Source organism: Rhipicephalus microplus, chromosome 5 (genome assembly GCF_043290135.1).
Source record: "Rhipicephalus microplus isolate Deutch F79 chromosome 5, USDA_Rmic, whole genome shotgun sequence".
Lineage (NCBI taxonomy): Eukaryota > Metazoa > Arthropoda > Arachnida > Ixodida > Ixodidae > Rhipicephalus > Rhipicephalus microplus.
In genome coordinates, this window is record NC_134704.1 from 123265170 (window position 1) to 123279182 (window position 14013).

Sequence of the window (14013 nt, forward strand, 5' to 3'; positions counted from 1 at the left end):
TTATAAAAGCTGTCAAGTCCCTGCACTCAGGATCCAGCGGAACTTGGTGGCAGGCAGACGCTAAGTCGAGTTTGGAAAAGTTCGTGGCACCCACCAAGGCTTGAAGCAACTCATCCATGTCAGGCAGCGGAAAGCTGTCCGGAACGATGACCTTGTTAGGTTCGCGTAAATCTACACAAAGCCTAATACTTCCATCTTTCTTCTGAATGACTACAATGGAGGACACCCATTCTGACGTATCGATACGTTCAATGATGTCCAAGCTTTCCAGGCGCTGCAGTTCGGAAGACACGCGTGGTCATAACAGGAAAGGAAGCTGGCGAAGTTTGGATGCTACTGGCTGAACACCCGCACGTGTCTTAATCCTGTGAACAAAACCTTTTGCAAGGCACAGCTCATTTGAAAAGAGCGAGCAAAACTTTTGCTGGAGTGCTGACGGCAGCTGCATGGATGGCTCTATTGGACATGTCCGAGCTACTTCGGCGTTCGATACCGTGCTGGTTTGAAAACACTGCAGCTGAGAGCTTTCAATACACAGCTTCAAGGCCTTAATACCATCCAAGCCAACGAGAGAAGTGCCCTGTTCGACGACATAAAATAAAAGTGGTGCACTGCGATTCTCGAAAAAGACCTCAGAAAAAAAGCATTCTCAAACCGAAATTGGTCTTTTCGAATAATTCAGAAGCGTCACACTAGGAACAGGAAGAAGCGCACACCAGATAAATGTTCGTCAAACACCTTGCCTGAAAGAATAGAAACGGAAGAGCCAGAATCGACTAACAGCTTCATAGCGACCTGCCCGATTTGAATGTCAATGTGAATTCCGGATGCAAGAGGCTGTTGAACTACAAGAACCTCGACGGTTTCATCCTGCAACGGGCTATGTACTGAAACCTCGTGGACAGCTGCTTGCGACCGCTTCTGGTTGCAAACGTTTTCAAAATGTCCGATACGGCCACAAAAGAAGCATTTTTTTTTCCTTTAGCTGGGCAGCGTTTCCAAGAAGCGGCAAGCTCTGTTAGCGCGGTCACGTATTCGTGAATAGACTCGCCTGGGAACTGAATTCGACGGTGAAATCGGTGGCACTCGACGACCAGGTTGCAGGTGGCATCGAAGTGCTTAGCCAGTGCCGCTACCGCGGAGTCATACACGTCGGGCGTAGCTCCGGTCCCTTCCTCCTCAGTCTTTTCGGCCACCTGCAAAATAGACATAGTATTGAAGATACGTTGACCTTCGGGTCCCAAAAAATGTAGTAGAAGAGCCTTGCGTCGCTCTGGGGAAAACTCTGAAGCACCGGACGCCAGCAGATAGACCTTGAACATGTCGCGCCATCGGAACCATGGCTGCACGGGACGACCCGGTGTCGGAAGGAACGGATCCGGTGGGGCGATGCCAGCGAAAGCCATCTGGGGGCGTGGATGGTTATCCCCCGGCAACTATCTCAGACGGGGTTCAAACACTTGTCGCCATTGTAGTGAACGAGTGACGTGCCTCGCACTCCCGGGTAGCGGTTGCATACTCTCCTTTTTATTCGATGTTTCACAAATATGTACAATCACAAAAACCCAGTGTTGTCAACTCAAACACAGGAACCGAAACTACAGGTACTATATAGAGGATACAACAGTCCGTAATTACTTTTAACTTATCTGCCAAAGACTAGCCCAAGTGAAACTCGCTGGTACCGGTGAGGTATAATACGTGAAAAGAGACACTGAGAAGAAGAGATTACCAGCCAGATCTGCAACACCACCAACACTGTCACTATCAGCGCTTTTGGGTTATATTTAGTGCACGTCTGGCGAGGGCGATTTCTTTATCTTTCTTGCCCGTTCTCCGTAAACTTCTCCAGACATTGTTATACGAAGAGGCCCTGTTCAGTTCCACATGATGTTGACTCTTTCTCACTGCGTACTTCCTCGAAATACCTTTCTCAACTTTCTGGAGTCGGGTAGGGGGAAGAGGGCGACACGAGTGATGTCACCTATGCATGCCACCGCCCCCCCCCCCTCCTGTTTCGTAAATTATTGGAGTGTAGAAGGAGAGCGCTTGCAACGTGTATTTCTGCAAGCGGCATTTTTTACTATGTACACAGTTACGTCTCCAGTCTGACAGCTTACAATAACAAGAAAGGAAAAATTATGCACTCATGGTGATTGCTATGGCATGAACTGACGACTAGGGCAGGTAGGGAAACAAGAACGGGCGCTGCCATAACAACTAGCCCACGCCACTACCCTTCTAAGCTATAATGCGCTTGCGTAGTTTTCGTGCCATTCGCGGTCATCCGCTGGGGCGTCTTCGGACAGACTGAGCTTAACGGGTGCCCACGACTTGAGGTAGCAGCTGGTGCAGTAGATGACCGGGTATCGGTGGTCGAAGCTGTGCGACTTTCAGCGTCGCTGGCCTTTCATCGTGGTGTCAGCCTTCTCCTTGATGGTCACTTGCGTCTTGCATTTATTCAGACAGAAGAAGGAGCGACGAACACCGGGACACAGCCTGCTCTGCCACTGCGGAAATTTCCCTTTCAGCGGCAACATCGCTGCGTGAATCGGGGAAAATGGTTCACGTGTCATGACGAATGCATAGGGTCACAGGTCGGCAGAAATTGTGCATCTCGCTCAAACTCACTCGCGAAACATATCTGGCGCTCTGGACTCACTCGAACCGAGACTCACCAACACTTTCCTGAGCCCGGCACACTCGGACTCAGGCTCACCAAGTTATTACTCACCCGGACTCACTCATACTAAGGCTCACAGCTCGATCTGAGTGAGTTTGAGTGAGTTGACTCGTGAGTAAAATCACCGACCTATGCATTCTACTGAAGACTAAACTTACGTTGAAAAAGGACAACGTCATTTTGCGCAGCTATCAAATACGTTTAAAAATCGGGAGCACAGGGTGTCTCACTTCAAGGCTCCAAGGCAAGTCCGCTGGCCGAAACATCGGCACGAGCGACCCTCCGTGTTCACCAATTGTTCTTCGCTTCAACCTTCACTCTTCCCCTGAACTTCTGCTTTTTTTGTCGGAATTTCAAGAGTTCAGACTTTGTTATTGAAAGCGCATTAAAGACAAGATTTTTGCAATACATAGACAATAGTATTTTTGATTCATGGAAGGAGCCTTTTTTTATTTTTGCAATATTGATCTCTCAGCCCTGTGTGTAGTGGCATGAGAAGAACGAGGTCACGTGACACTGAATTCACACATTCGTTTCCATGCATATGGCTCTATATTGTTGCACGGCGTTAATTTACTTGGTAATGGTTCAAAAGGGCAAGGTTATCTGTCAAAAATAGTTTCAACTAGACGCACGTGTAAAATAGTCTTCGATGCCTTGTTTTTCTAGCTGTTGACTAATAGTCACAGTATATTTACAAGAGCTACCTTTAGTGATCAATCAATTGTGTTAAATAGCACTACTGTCTCATCGCAAATCTATTCTCATTTTGTTCGTTATTTACAGAACGCCGTGTGTCAAAATTGTTAATTGAGTACTGCCGTTTTTAAGGAGGCGCAACCTTGTTAAGGAAACGAGCACGCCCTCTTTGCATCAATGAGTCTTTCCATCGGACACAGGCCCGACGAAGAGAGTTGCTCTTTGACATGGGTGATGTCCTTAGGGTGCAAAATGTCAAACCAGCTTTGTCCGAGAAGATGCCTGAGGAGATCTCCCTGGAGATACCGAAAAAAGGGATGAAAAATGAACCTTGACGATGTTGAATGCGTAAATCGACATAACACATCATCATGCATAGTAAGCACTTTGCCTTAAAATGACGGCGAGGATTCGTTACCGTTGGGTGACATGAAATTGTATGTATATTAAAGTGTTTTTCTTTTTGGTTTTGGTCATTCGTAAGGACTTGCTCGTTTACCTTTCTTTTTACAGCCCTAGTAACGCCTGCTACGGTATAGTGAAACTATACTCCTAACCCACATACGCGCGCGCAGACACAGTCACTGTTACCTTGATTAGCTCGTTTCGGGGAAAAGTCAAAATCTTTCAGTACTTCAAGTGAGCACCCCCTGAGCCAAAGCTTGTATTAGCGTGGCACATATAAAAAAACGAAAAGACGACATATACGTCAAGAAATGTAGGCGCTAAACGCAAACTTGTGCCGCCAAGTGCGCCTCTACTGGCACGTTCTGTTCACAAGTTTACGTTTGATTGACTTGTGGGGTTTAACCTTTCAAAACCACCGTATGGTTGTGAGAGACGCCGTAGTGGTAGACTGCGGAAATTTCGACCACCTGGGGTTCTTTAACGTGCACCCAAATCTGAGCACACGGACCTACAGCATTTCCGCCTCCATCGGAAATGCAGCAGCCACAGCCGGGATTCGATCCCGCGACCTGCGGGTCAGCAGCCGAGTACCTTAGCCACTAGACCACCGCGGCGGGGCCACAAGTTTACGTTTAGCGCCTACCTTTCTTGACGTCTGTGTCGTCTTTTCCTTTTTTTTTCCCTATGTGCCACGCTGATACAAGCTATCTCCATGGGAAACCAACTCGTCCAAGCCACACGACTTTTGAGCCAAGATTCGCCTTGCGACCACTTGGGTGAAGCGTGAGGGTTGGGTTGGTTTTACTCTGACGGGAAGGGGGTGATTTTCATTGGAGAGTTGTGACACTTTATTACCTAATTCCTGAGGACAACAACATCTATAATATTTCATCATATTTTTGTCCCCTTTACTATTCATAATTATTCCTTTCTTCCTATTTAATCCACGCAACATGATTGTGCTCATACATCTATTTCTTACATTTCATCTTTTATCCTTTCTATTATTTCCCCTTTCCCCAATTCCAAGTGTAGGGTAGCCAACCGAGCCAAAGCTTGGTTAACCTCCCTGCATTTCTTCTCTAGTTCTCTCTTTCTTTTCTTTCTCTATCCTATCACTTTGAGCAGATTTGCAGACGGCAGAATATTACTTAAACTTCCCATTGTTTTCACAACGGTACCACCTTACATTCTTTTCTTCCTCTTTCAGTTACATGTTCCAAACTCGAACTCGGAAACATTGGTCGCTGCAGCTCTTGTGGGCCATTTTTACCACATTTTTATGAAAAGAAGATAAGTGAACTGCTGCACTATTTTCGTTTTTTTTTTCCACGCAAAGGTATTTCATGCCGAGGTCAACCACGGCTCCACGACGTATTTCTGTCACGAATATGACGTTGTGAAATATTTACACAAAAATTGCAAAAAAACGAGAAGAAAAAGTACCGCAGTGGGGCGCCGAACCAGCAACCTCGCGCTCCACAGCACGTTTTAGTAATCAGTAGCGATACGGCAGGACGGGCGCACGTTGGGCGGGCGCGCTCCAAAGGTTGTCGTGCCATGCCAACCCGTGCTTCGCTGTGCATGTGCGAGCCGGCTCCGAGGCGCACGCCCATGAAGGCTCGCTAACACCTCCACATATCGTGGTTGGTGTGGCCAAAGTACGTTAGATGTTCTTTAGCCCGGTGGCTCACTCGCGCACACGCTTATCTCGGACTTAGGGTGCTTTGTATCTCTTGCGTTTCCTCCTTAAGTTTGCTTTGAAGTTACAGCGGTTGAAGAGAGCACCACAATTAGATCACTACCACGGCCGTGTTTACGAAAGAAGCGAGCTGCTCACACCAAGTAAAAACTGTGACACAGTTGTTTGAGTTCTTCCTCTATAAATTCAATTCGTGAGTGCGTTCTGCTTGAGGTACGCGTTGCAAATGTCGGGCTGTTTGCCGTTCTTTGCGTAACACTGCAATTGGTTACTGCAGCATTCATTCCTTCGCCCTTGTGAAGAAACAACGCACAATGAATGCTCAACTACCTCGGCGAGGACGCGTTCAACTTTTGTGCTATGATGATTCCTAAAAAGAAGGATCGTCTTTTATGCGGAAAACAAGATGCGTGTGAGAGAACACCGCGGTACTTTCTCCCTCACCTGAGTGTAGTTGAGCATCTGTTGCACCGACTCTGGCATAAACAGGATGCGACCGTGGTCAGAGCTCACAATGAACAGAAAACCATCAACAACCTGCAAAAAACAATTCATCAGAAGTACCTTAGGTAACAGCGTTTTAAGTCTGACTGTCATTCTTTATATTACATGTTCTTCAATGCCTCACTGAAAGAGTTTTGTTAAAGCAATGCCTCCTCTATTTTATCAATGCTAGCCAGATGCGCTCGATCCAGCTGTTCACCACCCTCTCCTCTAGCATTTTTGTTATCTCTCCTATCACCTAGTTTTCGCCTGTGCTTTGCGGTCATGGGGACGAGAGCCCTTCATGCGCAGTGCGTCACGACGGGAATAACATTAATCTTTTTTTTTGCTCAGTTGTGTACAGATCCGTGGGGCGGCGTCTTGCATTCCTCCTCATTACTATATCCAGCATTTGGTCACGCTGGCTTTGTAAGTGATACGGTGTTTGAGATAGCGTGTCGCCATTCGTGGCGCTATGCGGGCCACCAATGGAAACGCGTTACGGTGCCGCCGCTGCCTAACTAGAGCTGTGAGGTAGCAGTGGCATTGCTTCCAGCCACAAAGAATGAGCATGAAGGAACAAATCTAACAGACGTATGATATTGGAGAGGGACACACGTCTATCGTGTTTCCATGAAAAATCGTTCGGAAGGACCAATGATGCACGCAGCCCTACCCCTCCTGTGGCATCGCATCACGACCACTTTCTGAACTAAGGGGGACCGACGGCTTTCGTTGAAGAGCGCGCGTTTGCACTGGCATTGAATGAAATAAAGGATTCGTTTTTTTAAGGTCATTGTAGGAAACCCTCATGTCACATTAGCTATGGCTTATGAACTTCAATTTTTCACGATAAGCTTTCGCGAACAGGGAATGTTCCACAGCGTGGTTATCATCTGATAAACGTTTTTGCGGTTCTTGCTGCAAAAGCTTATCCGCGCGGGAGTACAAACGAATGCGCGACGTGGCACCAAACAATGCCCGCTAAAGACAGCCTCAGAGTAGCTACAGTAAATTGGACGAGAGATTTCTAGTACATTGCTATCTTGATCGCAAGTGAAAATAAGCTTTATGCGTAACTTCTAACGTGAGTTACATGAAGGTTATTTAAGGGAATAAACTTTCAGAATGAAAGTTACGCTATAACTTACCTGTAGGACAACGTTTTTGACGTCCTCGTCCGACAACCATGGGAGCTTGTCCTTCTGTGTACGAATTTTCGGAACCGGCATGATCGAAGACAAATGAATGGTATGAACTGAATACGACCACCCAACATAAACATCAGTAATGATCTTAGGCATATAAGATTCATGAGTCGAATAATGAGATTGATTGGCGAACTGATATTGGTAATGCGCGCAAGCACTGCGAAGTATCGCAGCACAATGAACAATCACTGAACGAATACATGGCATCGTTTTCTGTGAAATCATAAGTGATTAACAGTGCAGTAAATATCCAGCTAAGTTTCTGTAAAGCACACGAATTCGAAGGAAGATTGTACGTCGACCCCAGTGATTGTGACGAGCATGTTCTAGGTATGATCTTGATGAGCTGCACGATCATGTGGAGTATACGGTCAACTTGTCCAGCTTCCGGGACATGGCCTTGCACATGGGCACCAGGGAGGCCATCGCGCTGATCTACATGTTCACCTTGTTCCGGCGTCGCTTCTCGATCTCGCTGTGATTCTGCTTGCAAATCCAGCTTCAACCGTAACACATAGAGCAACGCTTTTACCGCGGTGACGCCTTTAGGACGCCTATCCATCATCGTGCTTTGGCATAAAGAAATAAAAAAAAACGTTATAGGTGTCACTTACTTCGAAATTGGCATAAAATGCAGGCACACATGCTCTTTCAATGCACACCAAAAGCAAAAGTCATTGAATTTCGCTAGCTCGCACAAACAAAAAACAATTGGCTACGTGCCGTGCATATCCTATAGACGTATCAGGCGGGAGGGGGGAGGGCAAAGGGGGCAGGAGCCTTTCACTGTAAAGCGAGCCCCTCTCCCCCCTTTCGACTGTGCTCACTATTGGCTGCACGCTGAGAAAACTAACTGAGGCGAAGTTTTCCTTCACCATAGTAATCGCTCAATTATATTGTTCCGAGGAAATGAAAATATTACGAGGGAACGCTACAATATAGAGCAATTTTTCCACCCTTTTTGCTGTGGCGATTTTTAATAGGCTTTTTTGCAGTACGGGCTGCCTATTCGGCGCTTTTGTACTGTAGCATATTGCAGAGCACGCTAGTGCTGAACAGGGGACCCATAGCATTACATCACTTGTTCATGCTTTTTATTTTGCTGTGGCTGGCCAATGCAGCTACGAACGGGAACCTGCAAACTTTCTGTCGACCGGTCAAAGCATTTGCTGCTTCCGGAAAGTAATTTTCTTTCATCGAAAGGGAATAGCATCACCGCTGCTCTGTCGAAGCTGCTGTGAGCCGGTGAGTGTTACAAATTTTATTAATGTTTTAGTTTTCCCGTACTGAAAGCACCAAAAATAAAAGCTTCCCACTTTACTCTTCGGTAAAACCTGATCAGCCTTGTTTACGGTAACTTGGAGCGACGGCGGCAGCTTGCGAAGTGGCGACGAATAAAGCTATAAACTCCAGCACAATGGAAAGCTCTGCTTTTAAGCTTGCCCTGAAACTTGACCAGGAAGAAGGTGAAAGACCACGGGTTTTACCACTATGGAGGCTTAATTAGGAGTAGGCTCAGATGACAGATTGGTTTTCATTCAACTTGAATTGTATTTTACATCTTACAATATAACTAGGACAGAAAAGAAGCAAGCGTGCAGCGCTCCTTCTTTCTCTCTCTTCCTCTCTTTCTCAGTAAGGGTGAGCTCACAGAGATGCACGCACGCACATGCTGCTAAACGCTGTTATGCTGCATAACGAAAATATTTTATTATACTAATATTATTACATCTCGCCAACTGCTATAAATAGCCGCTGCAAATGTCATCGGCTGCTAGAGCCTGTTTGACTTACATTTTGAAGGAGATGCTCGCCCGCAACTTCAACAAGCTTTAGGTATTATTCAGCACTTGAATGCGCTGTTTAATGTGTATGCGCTGAAATAAACAACACAACATTTCATAGATTTGTGACGTCATGTAATAAACAGGCAACTTTGTGGCAGCCAGAAAATTTGAAATGTCCAAGAACTAATGGCAAATAATATACCGTATTCAAAATAGTTCATTCTCTTATTTGTTACGTCGTCGTACATAAGTAATCATTGCGCGATGGATTCTTGTCGCATCTTTTGGTGGCTCGCGTAACTAGCTGTGCTGTGTACATGACACAGCATATTTAGGACAACTATATACAGCTAGCGACCACTTCAAAAGAAACTAATAAAAGGTAGTTTAAAGTAGGAATACATCCATGTAGCGCGCTAGCAACGTACCATACGCACTTTGCACCGCTTTGATGTCTGCCTTTTACAAAGTAGATTCAAGGCCTTGCGTGGTTCAGTGGTAGAATACATGACTGCCCACGGAATGCTTGAGTTGGATACGTGCTAAGTTTCTGACGTTTATTCTTCGCAGTCGTCGGAGCAATGCTGCCAAGGCCAGATTTTTCAAAGGCTCTCTCATTCTAATTATCGACGACTGTTGTCGTCGCTTCTAGGTAGATACAATCTTTAAGGCACATAGCCGCACATCCGTATAATGCGGCCTGTGGTATACGGGTATGTGACGCATATGACTAAAATAAAGAGCTTCATGACGTACAGGACATGGCTTTCACGTTATTTATGTCCCAACCAGACACACCTCATACCGTCATGCCCCCCTGTATGCCAGTTTTGGTCTATACTAAAGTAATGAGGCAACTACGAGAATAGCAAGACGTATCTGGCCAGATACTCGTGCACCACGGGGCCGTAGCGACCGGCCCCGTGGTGCGCGAACAGGGGCGGCAGTCGTGATGCGTTTCCGCCCAACGATAGTTATAGCGTGAGAACAAAACGACGACACAGAGACAAGAAGGACACGAAATACTTCTTGTCTCTGTGTCTTCATTTTGTTCTCGCGCTATAACTATTGTCATGCCATACCAACTAGCCCAAGCTGCCACACTTTTAAGTTGCGTTTCCGCCGTTGTCTTTCCCGAAAATCACCTCCATGGTGACCTCGTTGTCTACGGGGAGCAGATTACACCAGCGCGCGACATAACTCGCAATCGCCACGAAGATCAACAAGAGTTTTCAGGCCATGCGGGTATCTTGTAAAGCGAAGCCGTCATCGAGGTCACTGTGCAAAGCACTGCCGAGGCGAGAAACGCCGGACTGCTGGAGCAGCGACTCAACGGCTAGCAATATGATTCGACTATGTCATGGTAGTACAAATGTGTGCATAACGATCACGCTTATGGTGCTGGTCACAGCAATGGCGTTGACTCTAGAGGCAGCAGTACCCACCCACGAGGGGGAATCTTCAATAATCAGGCAAAAAGAGTTATGGAATTAATTATTGTCTAAGTATCACAAGTAGCAATGAAAGCAATTGCTGAGAAGATTATATTGGAAGAGATAACTTGACTGGTTGATTGCATATACAGCTTTCACAGTCCTGTACCATCTCACAAGCTGGTTAGCTCACTGTAGAAGCAATGGGGAGCATGGCGGTGGTATCACGGCGCACTACAAAACAGTACGCTCATTGCTATTTTTGTTGGTATCATAACTACAATAGGTGCTTTTGAGTGTGCCCCTATAATTTAAAGCCCCGCACCGGTGGTCTAGTGGCTAAGGTACTCGGCTGCTGACCCGCAGGTCGCGGGATCGAATCCCGGTTGTGGCGGCTGCATTTCCGATGGAGGCGGAAATGCTGTAGGCCCGTGCGCTTAGATATGGTGCACGTTAAAAAACCACAGGTGGTCGAAATTTCCAGAGCCTTTCACTACGGCGTCCCACATAATCATATGATGGTTTTGGGACGTTACACCCCACATATCGATCAATCAATCCTATAATTTAAAACTGATTAGAAGCTTTCTGTTGTGAATATTTAGAGGATCTCCGCTTTAGTATTTTTATTTGGCTTTTTTAACACGAACATTTTATCCCGGAGTCCACCACGACTCCACTGACGTATACTTCCGTCACGGAAGTGACGCTGAAAATACTAAGAGATTGCAAAGAAAAAATCAGAAGGAACATATCTGTCACGCGGAATAGAACCAGCAACTTCCCGATTCTCAGCCCTCTATCACGGTATATCTGGTACACTACAACATGGCAGTTATAGTGTACCGGGCATACGGTGATAACGGGCACGATAATAGCGGGCTAGAAGTGCGCGTGAGCAGATACGTACGTTACCCGTACCGCTTACCGTAAGCGCGCTATTTTTCAGATTTCATGGTATACCGTGTTAACGGTAACTTGGCGGCGCTTTTGGACGCCCGCTTCGAAGTGATTTTAGCGTAGTTGTTGAAAAATTCACTTTGATCACCGCAAACGACTGTTTGAAAGGGCTCTGCTTGCCTTCAGTTACTTTCGATGACGGAGTATTATGAATAAGCTAGCGTAATTTTTAAGATAGCTTCTTATGTCGAACGTATCTACGCCTAACTAAAAAAATTGATGCAAAGAAACTGGCAACACAAATGTGACGTTTGATGTCTGGTTTATAATTATTTAGTTTTATTTTTACTAATGTAAACTTGCGTGTTCAGAAAAAAAATGGCAGCATATCCACCGAGTGAATGATGGATAGTGGGGCGACGCATCCGCCAGTCCGTGCGTGCGTCTGTTCGGCGTCCGCACGTTCATCTGTGCGTCCGTCTCTGCTTTCGTCTATGCATCCGCTCCTGCATCCGTTCATGCGTCCATCCGTCCATGCAGCCATCCGCGCGTCCGTCCATGCATCAGTCTGTGTGTCCGTTCGTCCATCTAGTCAACACTCCAAGTACCGCCGTCTCGCATCTTTTCATCATATATTCCTCATATAGAAGCACCGCCATCCAGCGGACATTTCAAGGACTGAATGAGAGGAGGCACACGCACACTTTCTTACGGCTTGCGCTTCGTGTATAATTCCCACCTTCAACCACCTCGAGTTCATGGTATATTCTAGTTCACTGTATTCATGGCACTGCGGCCCAACGCTCGCTTATGGCGTATTCGGTTGGCCGCTCTGGTCCTCTGGCTCAGAGTCGCTAGATGCAGAGGCAGCTTGCAATCGGAGCGTAAGAGGTAGCGTACCAACCGAATACATCGGTGATCTCGGAGCACCCAGAGCAGCGCGCCTGTAGCGCCACCGTGCAGTACCCACCCAGTACCCACCCACAAGGTAGTTTCTCGCCAGCGCGAGAAACTGCCGGGTAAACAGTGCTGCGCCTGCGGTGCGGCAACAAACGGGGTCGATCAGTTCAGTGAATATCGCTGACATGTCTGACCTCTCTTATATTTTTTTTCCTCTCATACGCACATGTCTGGATGTAGCGAAAGCTCTCTGAGCTGAGCACACTAATCTGGCGATCGTCTTCCTCTGAGCTGCTATCCTCAAGGCAAATCACGACGCTGCCTGCGAGCTGCGGTAGCGACAGCATTGATGTTTCCTCCACCTTCGCGCTAGCCGCCTCATTGTCGACATCGTGCATATATGGCTTCATAGATGTGAACTCGCCCCACACACATTCAAAAGCCTGGCGAAGCCCCCTTTCGAAATGCACGCTCGCACTCCTCACCTGCATGGTTCGCCTGCCGGCGGCTACATCGTTGGCCGGCTTGTGTCACGTGATCCGTCCTCCCGGTCAGACTGCGCCACGCTCTCACTTCGAAGTCAGAGCGCTCGGGAACGCTCTGAGTCAGAGGCTGATGCTCTGGAAAAAACAACCGAAGGTAGTCCGAGTGCTCGAACTCTACGAACCGAAGGTGCAACCCCTTTCCAGAGCGCTCTAGAGCGCTCAAAATCGCCCAACCGAATACGCCATTAGCCTTTCTAAAACCTAGGAGGTTGTGCCCAGCGAGTATAACGTAGCAACCCTTTCTTGTCTTCTTTGCGTTGTTCAACAATAAAAAAAGCCCAGCCTGCGCGTTAACTAAAAGCTGAATTCTCCTGTCTCTCATTCCCCATTAGAAGCCATTGGCATGTACCTTGAGCACTATTTTTTATTGTTCAACAACGCACAGAAGAAATATCTCACCAGCACAACCTTGAAGGTCAAAATGTTATACTTGTTACGCACTACTACAACGGCTACGAGGGACGAACGGGTGCCATTATAAGGAGCTTCGCCCCTGAAATTTGTCAATGATTTAGAGTACTTGGTATTCTACTATGGGAGAGCATAAAGTCGTCCCGTGGGTATATAGCTAATAGCCATGGCCCAGTGTACCAATGCTTCGCGCGGTGACACGGGCAAACACTCTTGCTTTCTTTTCCTTTTTCACTGTTCTTTAACTTTTGCGACCCCGTGTTTGCATGAGTTACGCAACTCGTGTTTGCATAAGGTCTCCAACCCATGTTTGCAGATTTTTTTTGCAAGCTTCTATCTTCCTCTTTTTGTCGTTTTCTGCAGCCATTTATTTAACGACTTTCTTCACCTCTGTATTTGTTGACACATGCTCCTGCTTCTGCTACGTTTTGCCTGCTCGTGCATTGTGGTTTGGTCCCGCCGTTTACAACTATGCACGCAGTCGGCTGTGATGTCTGAAGTTTACCATGCTGCTCTTTGGTCAACCACGACCACCGAAACGCAATTGGCTCGTAAAACAATTTATCAATAAAATAAGGTGCCGTCCGTTTAATGACCGATCTGCTGCGGTGGGTTGCGCGATAGACCCGTAGGACCGACCGAACGACCGACCGACATGACATGACATGATCATGATCATGACATGATATGACATTTTATAACATGTTATAAGAGCACTAAATTCTTCGCCGATCCCCCACAGTGGGTATGAGCCACAATAGACGGTGAGCAAGAACAAGATGAGATTGCGTTCGAAACGCAGAGGTCAGGCTGCTTCTTTTCTCACAACGTTGTTTCTTTTCAGCCACGAA

The 14013-nt window shown here is 46.8% G+C and overlaps 1 pseudogene; it reads right to left on the minus strand.

The window, feature by feature from the left end:
* Positions 1-2167: 2167 nt before the first annotated feature.
* LOC142817560 (protein cycle-like) lies at positions 2168-7612 on the minus strand (annotated as a pseudogene).
* Between the last annotated feature and the right edge of the window lie 6401 nt (positions 7613-14013).